Below are 13,818 nucleotides of genomic sequence, written 5' to 3' on the forward strand. Positions count from 1 at the left end.
TCTTCTTTTAAAGGTAATACAGGTGGCACTGAGGGTGAGAAAAACAACGACAGATTTTTCATTTTTGTGTGAACTATTACTTTAAGGGGCCATTCACATATCGCGTCTTTTGCGCGCTCAAGTTAGTTATTTCCAATGCTCATAATGGAAGCGACGCGCACGTGGTGCGACGCGCCCGTTTTTTCCAGGTGCGTCCGCACCGCATCCAGTTAAAAACATCTCAACCTTCTCAGAATGCCGCAAACGCACCGCAGGTCATGTGACAAGAACTAACCAATCAGCTTCATCCTTTCCAGTAACAACGTTGAAAGCTCAGCCAAGATGAAGGAACAGCTGATCATAGCTGTATATGGATTGCCATTTTGAAATAAATTTTGTAGCAGAGCTACTGCAAGAGATTTTTAGAGCTGCAAATCCATTTATCCTTTGCTGAAATTTTTGCGTCTTCATGTAGAGAGCACGTCATGGTTGCTTAGCAAAGGCAGACGCCTCAAAAGTGAATTGTTGGCCTTCTTGAAAGTATGGTAATTTACTGTACATGTACTCAATACTTGGTAGGGGCTCCTTTTGCTTTAATTACTGCCTCAGTTCAGTGTGGCGTGGAGATGTTTGGTCTCTTGTTTTTTCATTTTCCTCTTGACAGGTCTGGTGAGTTTGCTGGCCAATCAAGCACACCAACACCATGGTCATTCAACCAACTTTTGGTGCTTTTGGGAGTGTGGGCAGGAGCCAAATCCTGCTGGAAAATGAAATCATCATCTTCAAAAAGCTGGTCAGCAGAAGGAAGCATGAAGCGCTCCAAGATTTCTTGGTACATGGGTGCAGTAACTTTGGTTTTCAAAAAACACAATGGACCAACATGAGCAGATGACAATGTACCCCAAATCATCACAGACTGTGGAAACTTAACACTAGACTTCAAGCTACTTGGGCTATGAGCTTCTCCACCCTTTCTCCAGACTCTAGGACCTTGGTTTCCAAATGAAATACAAAACTTGCTACCATCTGAAAAAAGGACTTTGGACCACTGAGCAAAAGTCCAGTTCTTCTCCTTAGCCCAGGTAAGACACCTCTGATGTTGTCTGTTTCAGGAGTGGCTTAACGCGAGGCATACGACAACTGGAGCCAAATTCCTTCACACTTCTGTGTGTGGTGGCTCTTAATGCCTTGACCCCAGCCACAGTCCATTCTTTGTGAAGTTCTCTGAAACTCTTGAATCCAGTTTGCTTGACAATCCTCATAAGGCTGCGGTTCTCTCAGATATTGGTGCATGTTTTTCTTCCAAACTTTTTTGTTCCACTCAACTTTTTGTTAACATGCTTGGATACAGCACTTTGTGACCAGCCAGCTTATTGGCAATTCTTTTTTGTGACTTCCACTCCTTGTGAAGGGTGTCAATGATTGTCAGAGACCATTTTGAAGGCTCAGGAAACCTCTGCAGGTGTTTTGAGTTGATTAGCTGATTGGCATGTCACCATATTCTAATTTGTTGAGATTGTGAATTGGTGGGTTTTTGTTAAATGTTAGCCAAATCATCACAATTAAAAGAACCAAAGACTTAAACTACTTCAGTCTGAGTGCAAAAATGTTTTAAACGATTAAATTACTAAGAGTACAATGGGTAATAACACCTGCTTAACTTTATATTTGAAACAGATTTTAACATTCAATACACCTTGATTGCAACTTATTAGGTTATATTTTGTTTAACGTGGTCAAAATATGTTTACTGTAGTGGTAACCATGGAAATCTACAAATGCTATAGTTAAACTATGGTCACTTTAGTAAACAATGCTTCATTGTCATAAGGGACTGCCAGTAATAGGCTGTCGCATGCATACAATGCAACCTTTTTATTCGGAGAGTGTATGATTTTAAATTAAGAATACAGAATAGAACGTGAGCAATATAAACGTTTAACATTCAAATTTAAATAAATGCGCTGCACAAACTAGGGTACAATTTATATTTGTTTATTGTTAAATAACTCAAACATATATGTTTTTGCATTGTTCAGGGCTGCCATTCCCAAAAACATCAATGCTTTCTTATTATAGCTACTCTTGAGAAACACAGCTCTATCTGTTAGAAGTGAGTTTATGCAATATTTGCGTGTGTTCAGCTGAGCAGGAAAATCCCTCCCACACAATTATTTGTTATTCATCTAATTGAATGCATAGGACTATTGTACACATACTTTTTTTGTTAAAAAATAATCAAAATCACTGATAAATAAAAGAACCTTAATATCTATATTTTTTATTTGAGTATCAATACTTTCAACAGTCGCATCAATATTGACATATCAATACTTCAGGATCGATTCGCCCACCCCTAGTAGCTCCTCAGTTTAAGCGGCTTGTGAACCGATCACCTCCTCCTCTTTCTTCCTCTTTACTAGTCATAGCATGAAATAAACATAAATGAACATCAGAATGTATCTTGTTTCAAAAGTGGAAAGACATCAATACATACCATTTTTCATATCCACTGACATTAATCTACTCTCCTTTCTGACTTGTTTGTTGGACAGAAATTATGAATTCAGTGTTATGATTGGTCAGATGAGTGGGTGGATTTTTTTTATAATTGTAGGGCGGTTGTGTCAACACACTGTTAAGACACATTTACATGCAAACACCAAGTAAAGTTAATTTTGCATAATAGGTCCCCTTTTATGGAGCCAAAAGAGTCTCAATAAAGATAAATGCACACACTACATTCACATATGCACACACAGGATTCATACATGCACACGCATGATTCATAAATACACACACAGGATACACAAATGTGCACAAAATTTACAAATGCACACACAAAATGTAAAAAGCACAGAAGATTCACAAATGCATACAAAATTCAGAAATGCACACACAATTGAGAAATACACACACAATTCAGAAATGCAAACAACATTTACAAATGCACTCAAGATTCACAAATGCACGGAACAAGATTCAGAAATGTATTTCTGATGCACACACACATATATCTTGATTTACAAACTGCTTGCGGTCTGTGAACTTCACTGCATTTGTGTGTGAATTTTGAGACTCCTCTGACTTGGCTCTACACACAAATGCCTTTTTTTTTTAAAAGGGAATGATCTGCAACCAATCAGATGTCTCCCTTCTTTTAGCCAATCACAAGAACGCACTCCACGTGGTTGTTTACTTATAAGCCAATCACATGAGTATGCCTGTGGTGTGACATATTATAGCCTACTTATTTATGAAATTGTATGGAAATACAGATGTTTAGATTACAATTCAGGTTTATTTTTTATTATTTTTTTACAAAATATAAATAAAAAAATGTCTCAATACATATAGCCCAGACTGTGACTGCAGAAAAAAAGTTAACCATGGATTCATAAATTTGCAATAGGCAATTATTTCATTTTATTGAAATATTTTAATGAAAGTAAAACAAATTTTTTTTACACCTTTTTGAATATTTTAAATATATCTAAATATTATTTTGGATGCAATATAGAAGTCACTTTAATTATAATATTCGGTCCCTACATGAAGAGAGAGTCAGTGGTCCGCTGAGAGAGGAAAGTGACTCTCCAGCTGCGCAAAGTGAGTCGGCGGCTGCGTGAGGAAAGGGAATCATTCGCTCAACTTCGCTGGGTGATGAAAGTGAATCGTTCGCTGAGGAAAGTGAGTCGTCGCTGCGTGACTCGTGAGGAAAGTGAGTCGTTCGCTGCGTGACTCATGAGGAAAGTGAGTCGTTCGCTGCGTGAGGAAAGTGAGTCGTTCGCTGCGAGAGGAAAGTGAGTCTCCGGCTGCGGAAAGTGGGTGTCCGGCTGCGCAAAGTGAGTCGCCGGCTGCGTGAGTCGTTCGCTAAGGAAAGCGAGTCGTTCGCTGCGTGAGGAAAGGGAATCGTTCGCTGAGGAATGTGAGTCGTTCGCTGATTGAGGAAAGTGAGTTGTTCCCTGAGGAAAGTGAGTCGTTCGCTGATTGGCTTATAAGTGAACAATCCCCCACGTGGGGTGCATTCTTGTGATTGGCTCAAACAAGGGAGATATCTGATTGGTTGCAGATCATTCCCTGTTTAAAAAAGGGCATTTGTGTGTCGAGCCAAGTCAGAGGAGTCTCAAAATTCACACACAAATGCAGTGAAGTTCACAGACCGCAAGCAGTTTGTAAATCAAGATATATGTGTGTGTGCATCAGAAATACATTTCTGAATCTTGTCCTGTGCATTTGTGAATCTTGAGTGCATTTGTAAATGTTGTTTGCATTTCTGAATTGTGTGTGCATTTCTGAATTTTGTGTGCATTTCTGAATTTTGTAAGCATTTGTGAATCTTCTGTGCTTTTTAAATTCTGTGTGTGCATTTGTGAATTTTGTGTGCATTTGTGTACCCTGTGTGTGTATTTATGAATTATGTGTGTGCATGTATGAATCCTATGTGTGCATATGTGAATGTAGTGTGTGCATTTATCTTTATTGATACTCTTTTGGCTCCATACCCTTTTGTGATATCTTAAATGTTGTTGCAATGGCGATTTATTAAAGGGCACCTATTATGCCCTTTTTTACATGATTTAATTTATTATATCGTTTTAAAAATGCCTATTTTGAATGGAATCAGAAACATGCTGTTTTCGTCCACATATTTTTAAATGCAAATGAGCTGCTGCTCCATGCCCCCTTTTCTGGAACAGGGCTGTGCCTTTACAGCAAACTGAATAATGCCTCTCCAAATCAGTGGGGCTGAGACTCACTCTCTTCTGTAAAGTATACAAAAAGCCCAATACAAAAAAACCCAACAAGTTGAACCCAGCATCTGGATTAAATAAAAAAATAATAACCCAGCATTTTTAGGGTGCAGGTAAAACTACCCAGCACTTGGGTAAAAATATTAGAAACAGCCCAATAAAATGGCCCAACAGGCTGAACACAGAAATTTAAAATAAAAAAAAACAACGCCACATTTTTTATACTACTTTCTACACTGTTAATATGATACAAAAAATTTAATAAAAGCAGAAAATCACTCGATGTTTACATATATACAGCAGCGTCAATAAATTTTTTTTTTTTTTTTATTTAACCTTTATTTAACCAGATAAAAAACTCATTGAGATTAAAAATCTCTTTTTCAAGAGTGACCTGGCCAAGACAACAGCATTTACATACAATTTAAAAACATACATGACATCAAAAAAAAACAAATGATATTTAGTCAATGTGTACAAGTTTAGAAACAGTTACATTTTCCAAGTTCATTGAGTTCACGCTTCTTTAGAATAGATTTAAATTCTCCCAATGTCACAAGTTCAGAAAGATTTAGGTCCTTTTGCAGTTCATTCCATGCACGGGGGGCAGTGTACTGAAATGCTGCCTTACCCAATCTGTTCTCACTCTGGGAACCACCATGTATGTTCCTCTGAGAACGCAGAGCATACTGTTGTTGGTTTTTTCGCATGTATTTGCAGAGGTAAGATGGAAGGAGCCCAAGAATACATTTATAAAAGAAAGTCAACAAATGAGACCACCTGCGAACATACAGGGACGGAAACTCAGCTGCAGCATACAGTGTACAATGGTGAACACGATTTCCACAGCCAGTCATAAAACGTAAAGCACAATGATAAACAGTATCCAGCTTTTTTAAAAGATGGTCCGATGCATTCATAAAAAGGAGATCTCCGTAATCCAATAAAGGTAAAAAAGTTGCAGAAATCAAACGTTTCCTTGTATAAACAGAGAAACATGATTTATTTCTGAAAAGAAAACTGAGCTTTAGCTTCAGTTTACGTACAAGATGCTCAATATGCTGTTTAAAGGACAAATTTTCATCAATAACAAAGCCTAAATACTTATAAGAAGAGACCATTTGGATTTCTTTTCCATCAGCTGTTTTTATTTTAGGAAGCTGAGAGGGTAGCTGTTTTCTGTTTGAGAAAACCATAGCTTTAGATTTGTCCGCATTTAACACTAGTCTCAGCTGATTTAGATGAGACTGAACAGCATCAAACGCAGACTGTAAGAAATCAAAGGCTTGTTCAATTGAAGGAGACGAACAATAGATAACTGTGTCATCAGCATAAAAGTGAAAAAAAGCATTTGACACCTTTTTACCAAGATCATTCACATAAATAGAAAACAGCAATGGCCCCAGAACAGAACCCTGGGGTACTCCTTTAGTTATTGAAAGAAAGGAGGAAGACATGCCAACTAGGTGTACACACTGAGTTCTACCTGATAAATAGTTAGAAAACCAGCCAATAGCATTGTCAGACAGACCAATTTTATGAAGCCGATTTAACAGGGTGACATGATCGACGGTGTCAAAGGCCTTTGACAAGTCAATAAACAACACTGTACAGAACTTTTTACAATCAAGAGCATCAATGATATCATTAACTACTTTAACTGCAGCAGTTATTGTACTGTGTAATTTTCGAAAACCAGATTGATTGTTTGATAAAATTTCATGAGCCTCAATAAATTTTCTAAGCTGTTCTGCAACAATTTTCTCAAAGACCTTTGCCAGGATACATAACTTTGATATTGGCCTATAGTTAAGATTGGCCGAGTCCCCTCCTTTCAACAAGGGAAGAACAAAAGCAGACTTCCAGACCATAGGGATGACATTGTTTAAAAGGCTTAAGTTAAAAAGATATGTCAAAGGTTCAGTTATAAAATCTTTTGACATTTTAAGAAAAAAAGGATCAAGATTGTCTGGACCTGCAGATTTGTCTGTTTCCAGCTCTTTAAGAGCTCTGTAGACCTCTGCCTCAGTCACTGGTCTGAAAACAAACGAGCCTATCGAGGAAGCTAATAGAGGGGGCGATGAAATCCCTTTTTGTTCAAAAATTTTGGTAGTTGGATTCAATGTCTCATATAGACAACCTGATGAAACAAAATGTTTGTTAAAACAATTAAGTATTTCAGATTTATCTGTGAGAATAAGTGAATTTTCCATAATGCATGTTGGGAGTTCATTGGTCTGTATGTTTCCGTAGGATGATTTAATAACTTTCCAAAATTTTTTGGGATCATTAAGATTACTTGTGGTTTTAGACAAGTAATATTCAGATTTGCTCTTTTTAATAAGGGAAGTACAACGATTTCTGAGTTGTCTAAAACTCAGCCAGTCAACCTGAGACTTTGTTTTTCTGGCCTTAGCCCAAGCATGATCTCTTTCCTTCAAAAGTTCAGACAGCTCACAAGAGAACCAGGGATTGTTGCGACCCTTCACTCTAAATTTGCGAAACGGTGCATGTTTGTTGATAATTTCAGACAAGGCATCATAAAAAAATTTCCAAGCTAGTTCTACATCATTAATAAGAAAAATCTTTTTCCAGTCAGAGATCCACAATTCATGATAAAAAGCTTGTTCACAGAAATGTTTAAAATCCCGTTTAAACACAATTTGAGGTCTTCTTTTAATAAGTTTTGTTTGTCTGACAGTGGTGACAACACAATGGTCACTTAAATCATTGGCAAATATTCCCACAGCAGTATATTTATGTGGAACATTTGTAAAAATTAGATCAAGGATGGAGGATTTTTTTGGCTGTTTAAGATTTGGCCGTGTTGGATCACTGATCAGCTGTGTAAGATTAAAAGAATCACAAATTACTTTGAAATGATCAGAAACAGACGTAAGCCAATCCAGATTAAAATCCCCGACAAGAAGAATCTCATTAAAATTTAACATTGCTAGCTGTTCAGTCAATAAGGACAAAGCATCATTTGTTGCTGAAGGAGGTCTGTAACAGCCTACAACTGTGATAGAATGGCCCTCATAAAGTTCTACTTTCAAAGCAAGACATTCAAGCTTTTTACTAATAGACAACGATGACAGAACAGTTACCAAAAATCTGTTCCTTACGTAAAGAGCAACACCACCGCCTTTTCTGGGACGGTCACAGCGAAAAACATTGTAACCCCTGATAGCAATGTCATTATCTGTAATTGATTTTGTCAGCCATGTTTCAGACAAAACCAGAATATCAGTGTTCAATCTGTCAACCCAGATTTTTATCAAATCTAATTTAGGGAGAAGACTTCTGACATTTAGATGAGCAATTCCAAAGCCACACTTAGCTTTAAAATCATCAGGAGTACTCAAACATGAAGGTTCTGGACCAGGGTTGGATTCAACATTCCCTGACAGTAAAAGCAGCAATAAAATAACACACTTTTTCTTTACAGAATTGTGTACAGGCATAAAATTGATTTTCTTGTGCTTCGTCCAGATAGAGGACCTACTGTAAAAAGTCAGTAACCAGTTGTATGGTTCATACAAGACACAAGAGTGCACAGTCAGAATATTTTCTGTAACCAGTAAAAGATAGTTTGCAGGACTCCTATAAAAAATCAATTCATTAAAAAAAGAGTGATCCCAGTCAGTGACTTTAGAAGCAGAAAAAACATAAGGACAACTTTGATATCCATGTTTGACTTCTACCTCACATGGACATAGTACAGCCAAAAAGAGGAAAAGAGGAAAAATAGACGGATACATGCTGACCTTAGTGGCAGTTTCCATACCGTACAGATCTCAGTTTATCCAAGGCCCAAAATAGCACTGCAGACTCCAGCAGCAGCACAGACTCGGTGCGATGTAGCAGGCTCAAGCGTCAGCACAGGCTCGGTGCGATGTAACAGGCCCAAGCGTCAGCACAGGCTTTACTCAGTTTTCAGTTGAAATCTGTTGACTGCAAAGCAGAGCTGTATAGTATCGCGCTGGGGGAGAAGTAGACAGCGGTGGGACAAACACGCTCCCGCCGCTCTCGGCGCACCTGCTGTCGGTTGAGCTTCTTCAGTTCCCGAGCATGAGCAGTTCCATGGAATATTCTGAGGAATAGCAGCTCCTGTTCGATTCCACATTCACCAGACACAGATCTGAAGATCCACCGAAGAACTTCGAAGGCCACGGACTTCACAGACCGGTCTCCGTGCACGAAGGGCCCTCCGAAGTTTATCCATAAATCCTCAGTTTGGAATACTCAGATACTCCAGGCTGGTTAGCTACAAGAGGCTGCAGCAGGCTCAGGCTCAGGCCTGTTAGCCCTAGGCGATATAATCTTCCAATTTCAGGAACATCCACAATCCACATATGTTTGTCAAACAATGCATGAAATACTGACTGCCGTGTTCAAAAAATAACAAAATGTTATAAAATCCTTTAAAAACATCAAAACAGAGACAAACTCCTAACTAACAAACAAACAAAGGACATGCTGCCATCTTGGATTAACAGTTGTGGGCGGGGCTTGTAAAATGTGACGTCATCTTTCATGGATTCTGTGATCGGCTTGCTCTAAGACACTGCTTATGATTTATGGGTATTAAAAAATTTGTGGTTTTACCATTATAGGGTGGTTGTATACACGCTGCCAACACACATTTATGTTCAAACAACATGTAAAAGTGACTTTTGCATAATAGGTGACCTTTAAATTAACAGCAAAAAAGGAAACAGGAATTGTCTTGTATCTTTGAAGTGAGTTGGTCAACTTTTTACATGGGAGAACAAGTCATTCTGAGGAAACATGCTTAGTTTCTTAAAAAAAAAAATTATTTCAGTTTCTTAAAATAAGTAGGAGCCAAAAAAAAAAATTATTATTTCACCACTAGTGGGCACTTTGTGAGTTAATGCAGGTCACCTGTTCAACATCACATGATATTAACTTTCCCTCAAGGTTGAATTGGTCAGGTACGGGTGGCAGGAACAAATGTTTTTAACCATAGCTTCACATGCTTTATTATAAACGTTGTCTGTTCTCACCATGTTAACCTCTTAAACTCTGCAGACCCGGTACCGGGTCCGAAAATAGCATGCCACATGTTTGTGTCTCATTTGCATATCCTTCCTTATATGGCATTTGCCCAAAAATGGGTTCATTTGAAAGCTTAGAGTGTTTTCTTTACAAAGAATACCATTAATTGGGGTTTTATGATACATAAAGTAGTCAAATTAAGCTAAGAAATATATTTTCCCCCCCCATAAATTTCCATCTAACGATTGCGAATACGTTTTCGTAAGAATGTGTATTTAAAATATTTTTCACAAAACAGTCAAGTCATATATCACAAGAAAGCTCTCATTCTCAGGAATCTGATGATGTAGATCATTTTATTGTGTGACAATCACAGATCGAATGATCTTCAACAGAATCGCGATGTAAAATTTCTCACCTTATTATTTATACATTTTGCACCGCTTCAGTCAGCCGCAAACAGCCACGCATACCTATATACTCGATATAATCTTTTAGATTAGAATCTCTTCTTTCAAACAAGACCATTTTTACGTTTCTGCGTGCTTCCATTGCTGAGATATAAAGCGTTTTGTACAAGTGCGCAAAAGCGCTCCAAGAGCTGTATGATTGACAAGATCTCTTACTCATATTGATGGGTCTAAAAGCCTTTCTTCTGGTATAGACGTCTGACCTCTTTTGTGAAGCGCTATTTGTCATGATGGCTGTCATTCACAAGTCGTTCCTCCAATCGAAGGTGTGAATTCAGCACCGCGGGGGTGCTGGAACTGGACAGCGACTGCCCACTCTTTTCCGCTTGTGGAGACGCAATGGTCTCTGGGAAACTGAGTCTTTGGCTGCTTCTAAACAAAGGACACGCGAGGAAAAAACTACTAATGGCCGACGCTACGGATTTATAATGCATAATATTCATAAAACAAGTTCTGGGTGGCCACCTTCGCCGTGGAGAGGTCAGGACGCGCATCTGGTAAGCCTATACGCGTGCTACTCGCTTTCATACATTTGATTCTTTATTCTGAGGCTTGGAAGCTTCGCTAGCAATAAGCTAATATGTTTATTTTCATAACTGTGCAGTGTTCGACCGCATCTCAGTGAATGTACAGTAATCCGTACAGTACTGGGGGAATAAACATAAATTAGTTTGCTGACGCTCCGAAGTTCGCGCAAAAGCTTCGGGGAGCTTGTTTACGTTATATAGAAACCGAAACCAAAATACACGCTGATAAAAAATCAAAATATGAAATATGAAAGAGACGGCGAGGTCTCTCAATCTCTACACGATGCAGAATAGACATAAATGAAACGATATGAATCTGGAGATTGTGGATTCTATTTTAGATTGTGATAGACCAGATATTTTTTATAATTTTATGCATGCTGCTATTGTGAAATATGAATTATTTTCTTTCAAAGACTGTTCAGAAAACCCACACACAAAAAAAGCACAATGTATTGAGATGGTTCATCATATGTGAAACAACATAAATAATACTATTTGTCACAAACAGCAGCTTTTTATGTAACTTCTGAGTGTTTTCTGTCAAATAATATACAGAGATCACATTATTCCATACTGCAAGTGTGCAAAAGATGACTTCATACTTATTTAGACAAAAATTTTATACAAAAATGCTATTATTCCTTCCTTCAGTTGGAATAGAATAACTTTTGCATAGATTAGGATAGAAAGAAATTAAACGCATCAGTTCAGCTAGAATCTGGCAGTACTTGTTGCCTGTCTCGGGAATTCCCTTTGTTGTCATTGTTACAAAAAGGGGTTTCTCAAGGATGTTGACTGGCTGGAGGCTAGGTAGTCATTTGAAGTGATGTCTTGGATGTTGGCTGATGAATGGTGGTGAGTCAGTGGGCTGATTGGAATTTTGGCTCACAGCTGGAGTTAGACTCAGAGACATGTCTTTTAGGCAAAGCTCAATTCAACTGTGTAGAGGAGCAAATGGCATGTATGTTAAAGCACAGAGTACTAAAAAGCAGTGGCAAAAGAAACCAAATTTGTTGGTGTCCTGAGTTTTTAAACTCGACGTTGGGCACATCCCAAATTGCATCTTGACAAATTCAGACACTGCCTTAGCTCGATGTGTTGCTATGGTTCTCCTCCCAATATACATAAATCAACATGTTTTCTTATTTATCAAATGGTCCACATTTTCACGCTCTTGTAGAGTATATTTTTTGACAAAGGTTTCTATAACAAGAATCTGATACAGTTTAAAAAGAAATGATCGGAAGAAGTGTTTTAAGCATGAATATTAAGACACACAGATACTTAAATGTTAACCTATCAACTATTAAGTATTTATTAAAAATGGCATATACAATGAGTGATTAGAACATGATTGCCAAATGTGTGGATTGCATACATGATATGGAGTTAAGGAATTATATTTGTTCATAAGTCTTTTTTTAGCATCATTTTGGTGCATTTATACAGGTCCTTCTAAAAAAATTAGCATATTGTGATAAAAGTTCCTTATTTTCCATAATGTAATGATAAAAATTTAACTTTCATATATTTTAGATTCATTGCACACCAACTGAAATATTTCAGGTCTTTTATTGTTTTAATACTGATGATTTTGGCATACAACTCATGAAAACCCAAAATTCCTATCTCAAAAAATTAGCATATTTCATCCGACCAATAAAAGAAAAGTGTTTTTAATACAAAAAAAAGTCAACCTTCAAATAATTATGTTCAGTTATGCACTCAATACTTGGTCGGGAATCCTTTTGCAGAAATGACTGTTTCAATGTGGTGTGGCATGGAGGCAATCAGCCTCCTCAGTTGGTGTGCAATGAATCTAAAATATATGAAAGTTTAATTTTGATCATTACATTATGGAAAATAATGAACTTTTATCACAATATGCTATTTTTTTTAGAAGGACCTGTACATGTAATGGCAGTCTCTGTGTCCTTCTGTGAACATAAAAAGGTGTTCTGAGGAACATAGGTCAAAAGGTCTAGAAGGAGTCTGTTCTTTGTCCTCTTCATCCTTTAATCTCACTACTTTCACCCAAATGGTAAATCTCCTTCCTGAATTGGGTTTATCAATAAGTGTTCTTTTGTGTTGAAGGGATCATATGATGTTTTTTTAAAGATCATTATTTTGTGTATTTGGTGTAACAATATGTTGACATGCTTTAATGTTTAAAAAAACACATTATTTTTCAAATACTGTACATTATTGTAGGTTCTCTATGCCCTGCCTCTCTCAAACACAAAGTTTTCTAAAAGAAATTCCCTCCTTCCGACAAGTGCAGTCAGCTCTGGTTGGCCAACTGACCCAGTTCATTGTGATTGGCTGAACACCACACGCTATGGTCGGAAATGTAACTACCCTTTCCATAATCTTGAGCTTCAACTTTCAAAATAAATGTAAAGACATTTAAAAATGTCCTTAGTTTTACCCCCTGGTTAAGACAGCTGACTCCACTTTCATGTGACAATCTCTCTCTCTCTCTCTCTCTCTCTCTCTCTCTCTCTCTCACACACGCACACACACACAAACACATGTGCGCACACACACACACAATGCACAAAACTCCGCATTTGAACAGTCAATAGAAAATAATTAAATCTGATTTAGAATTTAGAAATTTCTCCTAGGTTCACAAAAAGGTCGTCCATAAAATGTGTTGCTGTTCTGTTGTAAGTAATCTTAAAGCTTCCTAAATGCATCTACTTTTGGAAGGCCAAATAAAGTGCTTTTGCTTTTGCCTAGATACACACAGCATCTCCCTGACATGGCTGCTTCAAGACTGGGGTTACTGAAACCTTCTTACTTTGCGTGAATTCATTGCTTGAATTTGCTGTTTTGGCGGGTGTGGCAGAGTCTTCAAGACTTTAGTCTTTGCAACTTCAGGGATCTTATCTATGCACAATCAGCTTGTAACACTTCAAAGAGAAAGGAAAACTTGAAATCGCATCATTTGACTCCTTTAATATTGCAAGCTGTCAAAGCTGTGAAAGAGTTGGTTGGTTGGATAGGCTTGCTTTAGGCTGGCTGGCTCTAGTGTCAGATTTACAATCAGCCATGTTGCTTCAG

Source organism: Carassius gibelio, chromosome B8 (genome assembly GCF_023724105.1).
Source record: "Carassius gibelio isolate Cgi1373 ecotype wild population from Czech Republic chromosome B8, carGib1.2-hapl.c, whole genome shotgun sequence".
NCBI lineage: Eukaryota > Metazoa > Chordata > Actinopteri > Cypriniformes > Cyprinidae > Carassius > Carassius gibelio.